At 36.9% G+C, this 12028-nt stretch overlaps 1 non-coding gene across 1 annotated transcript; it reads right to left on the bottom strand.

Moving 5' to 3' along the window:
• Positions 1-3494: 3494 nt before the first annotated feature.
• On the bottom strand, positions 3495-3601 carry LOC131181096 (small nucleolar RNA R71). The gene has a single exon (XR_009149723.1). It is a non-coding gene; the product is annotated as a small nucleolar RNA R71 (small nucleolar RNA).
• Between the last annotated feature and the right edge of the window lie 8427 nt (positions 3602-12028).

Genomic DNA, 12028 nt, shown 5'->3' with positions numbered 1-12028 from the left:
TGTGGTGGTAAATAATAATATTGTAGTAATTTCGCTGTTTTCTTATGGATATGTACAATGAAAATGAAATTGATGTGTGTAAAGTAGTTTCATCATAACAAATGATTATATTGAATTCCACGTGAATTCCATTATATTTAATGATTAAAATGAAATCATTATATAGTTATCAGTTCTACTAAATAAAAATTCTTATCATAGATATTGAAACTTTATGATAAATAATCTTCACATGGATATGGATGTATGGAGTTGATGGAATGGTACAGAAGAATCAAGATTTTTTTTTTTCAAATGGATTGGACGGTATTGATATTGATATGTACATGCTATTTTGCAATTATAGCCCAATGTTTTAATTTTGGACCATAAATCACAATATTTATGATCAGCTGTAATTATAGCTAAAACTCAAAATTGATTTAGAGTTGTCTACTAAACTTACAATTATGATAAACTTCCAAAAATGGTAAGCGATAAACTTACAATTATAGCAAACGCCTTAAATTACAATTATAGTAACTAAATGCCCTAAAGAAATTTGTTCTTTTGTTAATTAAACTAATTGATCATTTTAAAATTATAGTTATACTTGTAAGTTTAGTAGACAATTCTAAATAAATGTTGGGTTTTTAGCTATAATTGCAACTAATCTGGTTGGAATTTTTTTATCCAAAATACGAACATTTGGCTATAATTGCAAATTACGGTAAACTTTTGGCCTTTTATATCCAATTGTCCTATTGATTTTGGTTTAGGGAAGTGGGACTAATGATGGTGACTTTTTATTTTCTGGCATTGTGCCTTAAACTATTGCTAATTTGAAAACCAACTTACCATCTACATGTTCACAACCTTCATTTGCATAGATTGTTTATGTCTTACTTAGGTCATGGATGGGAAGTCCATTTAACTTTCTAGCACTTCCAATGTTCATAGTTACTATCATCAAGTGTGGGGAGAGGACTTGGGCTCCACAATGTGCAAGTAGTGACCAGTTCAGGAAATCCATGCTTCCTCGGCCTAATCCAGGACATAGCTATGCTAAATTCATGGATGATTACACTTCAAAAAAATATGAGGGGTACAACGTATCACTGGAGCCAGTGATTGATGAAGCTTGATATATGCATTTTGCATAGTCATTTAGGTTTAATTTCATGGCCATTTTATTTGATTATTAGTCACTTTTAGCTAATTTCATTAGTTATTTAGATAGTTTCTCATTATTGCTAATTTTTGGATTAATTTGTAATTTTACTTTGTTTTGTAGGTAAAATGGTGTTTTTGAGGGACTAAAAAGAAATTTTGCCATTGAGGAGTGATTTCTACAGCCAAAGATGTCAAAAACAAGTTTCAAAGTTAAAGTATGCATTGGCCAAATTGCGCATAACTTGCCGCATAAGTTGTGCAGTTCTGTACAGGGAGAAGAAACAATTTCCCAAACCTGCCGAAATCTGCATAAGTTGCCGCATAACTTATGCAGATTCGTGCCTTGCTTATGCGACCTCACGGAAAACTGCATAACTTATGCAGTCTTGCACCCTGCTCATGCAGCTTCGCACAGAGAGCCCAGGAACCAGCTGAAAACTGCATAAGGGACTGCATAACTTATGCAGTCCACTTATGCAGTCCCATAAAGTCTTCATAATGAGCTAACAGAAGATTCCCTCATAAAAACACACCTTAAACACACCATTTTAGGGCTGCTTGTCAGAGAAAAAGATATAAATAGGCCCTTATCCCATTTTAGAAAGAGGAGGAGAGGAAAAACAAAAAAAAAAAGGAGCAGCAGCTGAAGAGTCAAAAAGGGAGCTAAAACGTCACCCCCTCCATTTCCAGACAGATTTGGAGTTTTCTTTCCTTTCTTGCATATTTCCTACCTTTCTTGTATTGGGTTTCTTAGTTCTTAGCTTAGATTAAAGATTTATTTCCATATTAACTCAGAAATTCTTGTAAATATTATGGATAGTGAGTAGTTTTCATTAGATTCTGGAGTTGGGATGTAATATTTGAGATATTTTGTGGATTTTGATTGGGTAATCCATATTTTGTGGTTTTAATGAGTTTTATTCATTTCTTGTATGCTCAATGACATGCTTAGTGTAGGATCCCATTAAGTGTTGTTCTTAATCCATGGTTGAGGCACCGAAAGGAGAAAGCCTTGTGATAGATAATCAAGAAATTGGACTTAATTAACTTAGATCTAGAAATAGACTAAGGATTAAGAGGATTTACAGATTAATTAAGGAACTTAATGGGTCTTGATTAACTTTAACTCCACGAAAGTAGGATTAGATTGATTAAGGCACTCTTTGTCCCACTCGAAAGGGTATTCAAAGGATTTAAGAATTAATCTCCTTAAAACCCGTAAGTTCCACAAGATTGGATAACCAATTTAAAAATCCCAAAATAGCTTGAATATGAACTCCCGAACTCCGGAATTGCGTTTTTTTATCATTGTTAATTTCTAATTGAATTTAATTACTTGCCATTTTAAATCTTGCCATATTTCAATTTGCTTATTTTAATTTGATGCAAATTTAGTTAAATCATTACATTGTTGAATAGATTATTAGTTTTACACACATAGAATTCACACTTCAATATCTATCAATTTATTACTTTAATTTCAAAAATAGTTCAAATTAGTCAGAATTTTTATATCAAAAATTCAATCATTAACACAACTCCTCATGGGAACGATATCTTTTCTATATTACTTGTACGACCCATGCACTTGCAGTTGGGCCACATCAAGTTTTTGGCGCCGTTGCCGGGGAGTTGTTTATTTAAGATTGAATTCTTGATTATTTTAGTTGTTTATAGTTTTATCTTTGTTATCTTTTCATTTTGTGTTTGTTTGTTCTTTTTTAGGTGCCCTTAAAATTTTTTTGAGAAGAGCTAGAAGCACAAGTGACACATCCTCATTGTTTAATCCTGAAATTGAGAAATTTTGTAGAGCCAACAAGAAAGAAGCCAGAAAAAGGAAAGAAGACTTGAGAGAAACTGAAATTGAAGCAGACATGGCTGATGAAAGAATTAGAATTGGTGGTGGTAATGCTGGAAATGATCGAAAAAATGAAAATGCAGCCCAAGGTGAAGAGGTTGTAAATGCTTATGTGCCTAGGGGAAGTATGATGGATCATGCTTTTCCTCATTTTGATGACTTGAGAGAGAGCATAGCAAGACCAAGAATTGATGCAAATAGTTACAAGATGGATTTTGGAGTTCTTCAAATAATTCAAAATTCCCAATTTGGGGGACATCCTTCTGAAAATCCACACACACATCTAAAGAAGTTTGCTATGATTTATGATATGCAAAAACAACCTAGAGTATCTGATGATGCAGCAAGATTGAAGCTATTCCCATTCTTTTTGAAGGATAGAGCATTGGATTGGCTTGACTCTTTACCTCACAACTCCGTTACAAATTGGGAGCAACTCACTGATGCATTTCTTGTATAATATTTTCCACCTGGAAAAACTCAAGAATTGAGGAATCAAATGACAGCTTTCAGACCAAGAGAAGATGAAACTCTCTATGAATCATGGATGAGATGGAAGGAATTAGAGAGACAATGCCCACATCATGCCATTCCAAAATGGATGATAAACCAGAATTTTTACACCAATGTTACTCCTGCAATTAGAGGGATTATTGATGCTCAAACAGGAGGAGAATTTATTATGAAGCATGAAGATGAAGCTTATGAGCTATTGGAGAAAATTGCAAAGAATACTCATCTTTGGAGTAGTCCAAGAGGACCAGCTCCAACTCAAAAGAGGCAAGCTGCTGGAATGTATGACCTTGATCCATTCAACATGATTAATGCAAAGTTTGATGCACTTACAAATGTTTTGGCTAAGAAGATGGAAGATTTAAGTATGTTGGTTAGTTCATCATCATCATCTGGAAGTTCACAACAAGTTGCTTATGCAGAAGGAACTACCAGCTGTGGAGTAGACTATGGAGAGCAAGCTGCATATGTTGGTAATTATGGAAACAAACAAATGGGGAATCCTTACTCTCAAACTTATAATCCAACTTGGAGGAATCATCCCAACTTTTCATGGGGAAATCAGCAAAGTCAAGTCCCAAATCAGAATCTTCAGCCACAACAGCAACAAGGAATTCCATATCAGCAAAATAGGCAACCATTGCCTAATTTTCAGCAGAGAAATATGAATCCTCCACCAAAACAGCAAGAACAAAGTTCCACCACAGAAGCTTTATTACAACAGATTCTTACTAACCAAACTAAGCATGATGAGGAGATGAGAGAGATGAAAGCAAGGGTAGAACAGATGCAAACACATGACAGAATGTTGGAAAATCAGATTGCACAAAAAGCATCTTCCTCAGGTACTAAGTCTTTTGGAAAACTTCCAAGTCAACCGGAAAACCCAAGAGAGCAGTGTCAAGCTATTACTTTAAGAAGTGGGAAAGTTATAAATAATGAGAAGAGTGAAAAAAATGAGAAAAGTGAAAATAGTGAGAAGAGAGAAAATGAGAAAGAAATTGATGAGAGTGAAAAACAAGAAAGTGAGAAAGAAAGTGCAGAAAAATGTAAAGAGAAAATTGAAGAGAAGGAAGAGAAGTATATACCTCCAGAGCCTTACAAACCACAGCTCCCCTTTCCACAAAGATTTCAAAAAGCCAAGCTTGATAAGCAATTTGGAAAGTTCTTAGAGGTCTTGAAGAAGCTATACATAAATGTGCCTTTTATTGATGCTCTTTCACAAATGCCCTCTTATGCAAAATTCTTAAAAGAAATTCTCTCAAACAAGAGGAAACTTGAAGACCATGAAACTGTAGCTTTGACAGAAGAATGCAGTGCTATCCTCTAAAGAAAACTTCCCCCAAAGCTCAAAGATCCAGGGAGTTTTTCAATTCCATGCCACATTGGGGAATCATGTTCTATAAAAGCTTTATGTGATTTAGGGGCTAGTGTTAGCCTTATGCCCCTCTCCATTTATGAGAAGCTCAATATGGGAGATCTTAAGCCAACCCACATTTCTCTTCAGTTAGCTGACAGATCAATTAAGTATCCTGAAGGGATTTTGGAGAATGTGCCTCTGAAGGTTGGGAAGTTCTATATACCTGTTGACTTTGTCATCTTGGACATGGAAGAGGATTCTAATATCCCAATTATCTTGGGAAGACCCTTTCTAACTACAGCAGGAGCATTGATTGATGTTAAAGGAGAAAAATTGACTCTTAGAGTTGGTGAAGATCAATTGGTTTTCAATATTAATAACACTATGAAGAAGCATCATTCTAAAGCTGATACTTGTTTGAGAATTGATATCATTGATGTGCTAGTTGAAGAACACTTCAGAAAGAGATATCCGGAAGATCCACTTGAAAATTGCTTAGTTCATAGAGGAAGCATAGACTATGACAACCCTCATGTGGCTGCATATGCTCAACATTTAGAGGGTAGTCCACCATTCATTTCTGCTCCAGTTTTTCAACTCACACAGAAGGAAATAGTCGAATCTAAGCAACCATCATTCAAGGAAGAAGATGCACCTAAGGTAAAACTTAAGCAACTTCCTTCTCAGCTCAGGTATGAATTTCTTGGCACCAATAACACTTATCCAGTAATTGTAAATGCAAACTTGAGTACTTTAGAGGTTGATAAGTTGTTAAGAGTGTTGAGGCAATTTAAGAAAGTTTTAAGATATACCATAGATGACTTTAAGGGAATAAGTCCACACTTTTGCATACATAGAATTATTTTGGAAGAAAATTGTAAGCCATCTATTGAACATCAGAGGAGGTTGAATCCAAATATGAAAGAAGTTGTTAAAAAGGAAATTTTGAAGTTGCTTGATGCAGGGATCATATATCCTATCTCAGACAGTACTTGGGTGAGTCCAGTACATGTTGTCCTAAAAAAGGGTGGAATGACAGTGGCCTAAAATGAAAATAACAAATTAATTCCCACCAGAACGGTGACTAGTTGGCGAATGTGCATAGATTATAGAAAATTAAATATTGCCACTAGAAAAGATCATTTTCCACTTCCCTTCATTGATCAAATGTTAGAAAGACTGGCTAGGCATTCTTATTTTTGCTATTTAGATGGATATTCAGGATTTTTTCAAATCCCTATCCATCCAAACGATCAAGAGAAAACCACTTTTACTTGTCCATATGGAACCTTTGCTTATAGGAGGATGCCATTTGGGTTGTGTAATGCACCAGCCACTTTTCAAAGGTGCATGATGGCAATCTTCTCAGATTTCATTGAAGATATAATGGAGGTCTTTATGGATGACTTTTCTGTTTATGGATCTTCATTTGACATATGCTTGGCTAACCTTTCTAAAGTTTTGCAGCGATGTGCAGATACTGACCTTGTGTTAAACTGGGAAAAGTGTCATTTCATGGTTCAGGAAGAGATAGTGCTTGGACATTTAGTGTCTAACAGAGGAATAGCGGTTGATAAAGCCAAGGTTAAAGTGATAGAGAAGATGGCTCCTCCTACCAATGTTAAAGGAATTCGAAGTTTTCTAGGGCATGCCGGGTTCTACAGACGCTTTATCAAGAATTTTTCTAAAATAGCCAAACCTTTGTCTAATTTGTTAAGTCATGACATACCATTTGTATTTGACCAAGAGTGTTTGGATGCCTTTTATAGGTTGAAGCAAGCTCTTATCACTGCACCAATCATGCAACCGCCCGATTGGAGCCTACCTTTTGAAATTATGTGTGATGCTAGCAACTATGCAATTGGAGCTGTTCTTGGTCAAAGAAAAGACAAAAGGGCTTATGCTATTTATTATGTTAGTAGAACACTGGATGAGGCTCAAACAAATTATGCAACAACTGAAAAGGAATTCTTAGCAATTGTCTTTGCATTGGAAAAGTTCAGACCTTACATTATTGACTCAAAGGTGGTTATATTTTCAGATCATGCTGCTATCAGGTATTTACTCCGTAAAAAGGAGGCTAAACCTAGGCTCATTAGGTGGATTCTGATGCTACAAGAGTTTGATTTGGAGATTAAAGATAAGAAGGGAGCTGAAAATGTAGTTGCGGATAATCTTAGTAGGTTGAAATTGGATGATGAAGAAATGGATGAAGTCCCTATTGATGAGTTTTTCTTGGATGAACAACTTTTCTCTCTTGTTGGTAAACTACCTTGGTATGCAGACTTAGTGAATTATCTATCTTGTGGAGTTTTACCTCTAGGAATGACATGGCAACAAAAGAAGAAGTTTTTGCGTGAGGCAAAATTTTATAGATGGGATGATCCTTTACTCTTTAGGAGATGTTGTGATGGTTTAATAAGAAGATGTATTCCTGATGAGGAGACACAGAGTGTTATGCATCATTGCCATGCTTCTGATTATGGAGGACATTTTGGAATATCTAAAACAGCTAGTAAAATTCTACAGGCTGGTTTCTTTTGGCCAAACCTTTTTAAGGATGTGAGGAAATTTGTGTTAGAATGCGATAAATGTCAAATGAGTGGAAATCTATCAAAAAGAGATCAAATGCCCCTAAATGATATTCTTGAAGTGGAATTATTCGATGTCTGGGGAATAGATTTTATGGGCCCATTTCCTCCTTCATATGGTAATAAATACATTCTAGTTGGAGTTGACTATGTGTCAAAGTGGGTAGAAGCTATTGCAACTCCAACTAATGATGCTAAGGTGGTAGTGAAATTCTTGAAGAAATTTGTTTTGAGTAGATTTAGAGCTCCAAGGGTTGCAATTAGTGATGGGGGTTCACATTTTTGTAATAAGCAATTTGAGAGCTTAATGAGGAAGTATGGTGCAGTGCACAAGATAGCTACCCCATACCATCCTCAAACTTCAGGACAAGTTGAAATTTCTAACAGAGAACTCAAACATATCTTGGAGAAAACAGTGAGCAATTCTCGGAAAGACTGGTCTGTCAAACTAGATGATGCTTTATGGGCATATAGGACTGGTAGGAACTACTCCCTTTAGGTTGGTGTATGGTAAGTCTTGTCATTTACCTATAGAGCTAGAACATAAAGCATATTGGGCCATTCAGACCTTGAATTTTGATCTCAAGCAAGCTGGTGAGAAGAGGCTATTGCAACTTAATGAGCTTGAAAAATTGAGGATGGATGCCTATGAAAGTGCCCTTATTTATAAAGAAAGAACTAAAGTTTGGCATGATAAGCATCTTAGGAAAAAGGAATTTAAAGAAGGTGATTCAGTTTTGTTATTCAACTCAAGATTTAAATTGTTCCCTGAAAAACTAAAATCAAGGTGGACTGGTCCATATAGAGTTTCTAAGGTTTTCCCTTATGGAGCAATTGAAATTTGGTGTGAAAAATCTGGGAATTTTAAGGTCAATGGGCATAGATTGAAACATTACATAACTGGAGACTCAATAAAAGGAGCAAGCTGTTACAAGCTCTCTGATCCCTCACCTCTTTTTAGTGAAATGCATGAAGAGTCCAGCTAAGGACTATAAATCAGCACTCTTGGGAGGCATCCCAAGTTCTTTTATTTTGCTTTTATTGATTTACTTTTATTTGCATTACTTTTGTTTTCATCTTAAATCTTCCCAAATTCAATTTTTGACATTGTTGAATCTTGTCCTTTGTAAATGCCTTTCAATGGATGAAGGTTGTTGCACTGCTGGGGAGTAACTCTTAATCTGATATTTCATCCATTAACTCTCCCAAGATTGATTTATTTTCATTGCATAACCTGTGCAGGACTCCTTCTTAGCTTATGCAGAGAAATGAAATTTTCAGCAAAAAGGGGTCTGCAGCACATGGCATTTGCTTCTTTGTTGAGGTTGGGTGTGTAACTTTTAAGTATTTGTGCTTATCTTGTTAATATGATGGTAAGTGGGTCATTTTAGTAGTTTTGAGCTTATTTGGGTTGTGTGATTCAATGTGCACATGCTGCACTTTCTTGGCATAACTTGGAGAGTCCATTTTCTTTTGTGGATAAATGCAACTTTGTGCAAATTTTTATTGAGCTTTAATGTGCTAAATGTTAATTTGCAGAGTTTGAATTGAAATGGCATAATTCACAAATGTCTCTTATGCAGAACTTACCTCTACAAGCTTGTATGGCGCAATTGTGATGGATTTTGTATATATATTGATGTGTTTTTGGTGATAATTTCTCATGATTTATGCTTCATAGGATTACATTTCTTCATTCTAGTGTGTTTTTCAAACTTGCAAAACATTTTCAATTGTATTCTTAATCTTATTGAAATGTGCATAAGTAACTGCATAACTTATGCAGCTTTCAGACCACAATTTTTGCCATTTTCCATCTCTGCTGAATCCTGCATAAGCCTTTGCATAACTTATGCAATCCTGCATAACCAAATTTTTGCCATTTCATTTCTTACCAAAATCTGCATAAGGGTGTGCATAGCTTATACAATTCTGCACCGCCACATTTTTGCCAATTTCCATTTTCTGTCGAAACTTGCATAAGGGAGTGCATAAGTTATGCACTTTTGCACGACCAATTTTTCAGACCCCTTATTTTCTGCCGAAACTTGCATAAGGGAGTGCATAAGTCATGCACTTTTGCATGACCAGTTTTTCACACTCCCATTTTCTGCCGAAACCTGCATAAGAGAGTGCATAACTTATGCACACCCATCCTCCCCTTATGCAGAAAATCACATGTCCTGTGCAAATCAAAAATTTTCGGCACCCCACTTTCCCACCTCCCACTTCCCGTCGTTCCTGTTCATAACCTCCCCCCTGTTCATTCTTCTCCCCACACCTATTTTCACCGACCGACGCCCTAACCTCCCTTTATCTCTTTCATTTCTTTTCTTCCCTCCTCCATTCCCACCATGGAACCACCATGGAACCACCTCCCCCTTCCCCTCAAGGCTCTCCTCTCCAAGTCACGCCCTTAGCAATGCAAGCCCCCAATCCCGATTCTCCTCCACAACAAACCCCTCCACCTCCTCCTACTTCCACTTATAAGAGGAGAATCCGGTCGAAATCAACCCGACCCATGGCCTCTGCACCACCTCTCGCAAAACGCAAAGACCCACCTACTACTCCACTTTTAGAGCCTCCACTCAATAACCCCAAAACTTCAGCTTCCACACGACAGGGGGTTGGCGTTTCTACCTCTACCCCACAAGCCAAATCACCCTCCTCTAGTAAAAAGCAACCTTCAGCAGCAACACAGGTATCCAAACTGCCTTGGCCCTTTCCTGATGCAACCCATAAGGCAACCTTTAAGAGGCTAAAGGACAGAAAAGTGCAACCCACTAGGTACATTTCTGTAGATGCCCTCCAATCAGTTGGTTTATTTGATAATGTTGTTGCCTACCTTGATGGTCTAGGTTGGATGGAATTTGTGCATAAACAAGAACTAGTTTATCCAGCTCTAGTTTTGGAATTTATTTCCTCATTTTCTGCTATCCTGAAATTGCATGAGATAGATTACAAGCCCACTATGAAATTTAGGTGTTTGGGGCAAAATAGAAAGCTATCATTAGATCAATTTCATAGTATTTTTGGGTTTGCAATTGATGGATTGTTTAGGGTACCATATACAGGCATAGAGGTAGCAAATAAAGGTGTTTGGAATGCTGTTCAGTTTTGGAGGAGTATTACAAACCAAACTCAGAGTTTTTATGCTGGCAGATCCAAGATCTCCCAAATAATAGACCCTGCACTTAGATTTATCCATAGGCTTATTACTAGCACTATCTTAGGCCGAGGGACTAGTTCTGGTGCTGTTGGAAAATCTGACTTGTTCATGCTATGGTGTGCTTTTCACAAAGTCATAATATCTCCTGGTTACTTCTTCTGTGAGCATGTGTTACATATTGCTACCAAATCTGTAGGAGATATAGTCATGGGTGGGCTCATAACTATTATAGCTAAGCATTTTGGTTTTGATTCGAAAGAGCATCCTCTACCAGCACTTTTAGACACTCTATATTTTGATGCTACTCACTTATCCAAAACTGGATTCAGTTTGCCACCATCTGACACTGCACAACCAGTAGCAGATACAGGACCCACTGCACAACCAGAGGCACAATCTGTTCCACCAGTCCAACAAAGATTCTCAACTCGCACCACTTACTCACCGCACAGATACCCAGCAGAATCTGCACAGCCAACATCATCTGCAGCTGGACCCTCTTCATCCACAGCACCTCCTCCCTTCAACACTAAAGCCTTATTCACCTATCTTAAGAGGCTTAGTGATGATGTATATTTTGTGGATAGGAAGCTTGAAACTGGTCTTGATACCCTCAAGGATCATCATGATCAACTCTTTGATTTTGTTATGGAAACCAGAGATAAACAGAAAGAGTTAAAAGAGATGATGAAGCAACTCATGGCTTTTCTGGGAATGCCACCTCCACCTCCATCACCTCCTCCAAAACCACCCCTTTGACAGCAGCCAGCTCCATCCAGTCCTTTAGCAGCACCTTTGGACAAGGGCAAAACCATAGAATTAGATTAGTTTTTATTTTGCTTTTGTTCAAACTTCTAGGTGTTTTTCTTTTTGGATGTGCTGAAACAATTTTAGTTTGTCTTGAATTCTGTTTTCTTGAAGTTCTATTGGATGACTATTCCATTAGTTTTTCATTGATTCTCATTGCCTTTACTACCCTTTTGTGCATACTTGTCAATACACTGTATATATTTACATACCTCTACTGGTGTTTGCACATTTTTTCCTTGTTATATCATTATGCAGCAGCTTTTCAATATAATGCACAAGCTGTGAAACTCCTTATGCAAATGTTCTGCATAGCCTATGCAATCCCTGATGCAACTCATGCCATACTGCACAGCTTATGCACTCTCCTTATGCACCTGTTCTGTACAGCATTTATTCTGCCTAACTTGTGCAGCTTTCTTATGCATCACCATCATCTCTTGAATTCACATCTGCTCTATACCAGGTAACTCTTTCTTTTTGCTCTTAAATTTAACTATTCCTGGTTAGTCCCCTTTGCTTTGAGTTTTGATGCTGCACTGCTTTAGACATTGAGGACAATGTCCAATTTTGAGTTT

The sequence above is a fragment of the Hevea brasiliensis genome, chromosome 6 (genome assembly GCF_030052815.1).
Source record: "Hevea brasiliensis isolate MT/VB/25A 57/8 chromosome 6, ASM3005281v1, whole genome shotgun sequence".
Lineage (NCBI taxonomy): Eukaryota > Viridiplantae > Streptophyta > Magnoliopsida > Malpighiales > Euphorbiaceae > Hevea > Hevea brasiliensis.
This window is presented reverse-complemented; position numbering and strand designations above follow the sequence as displayed.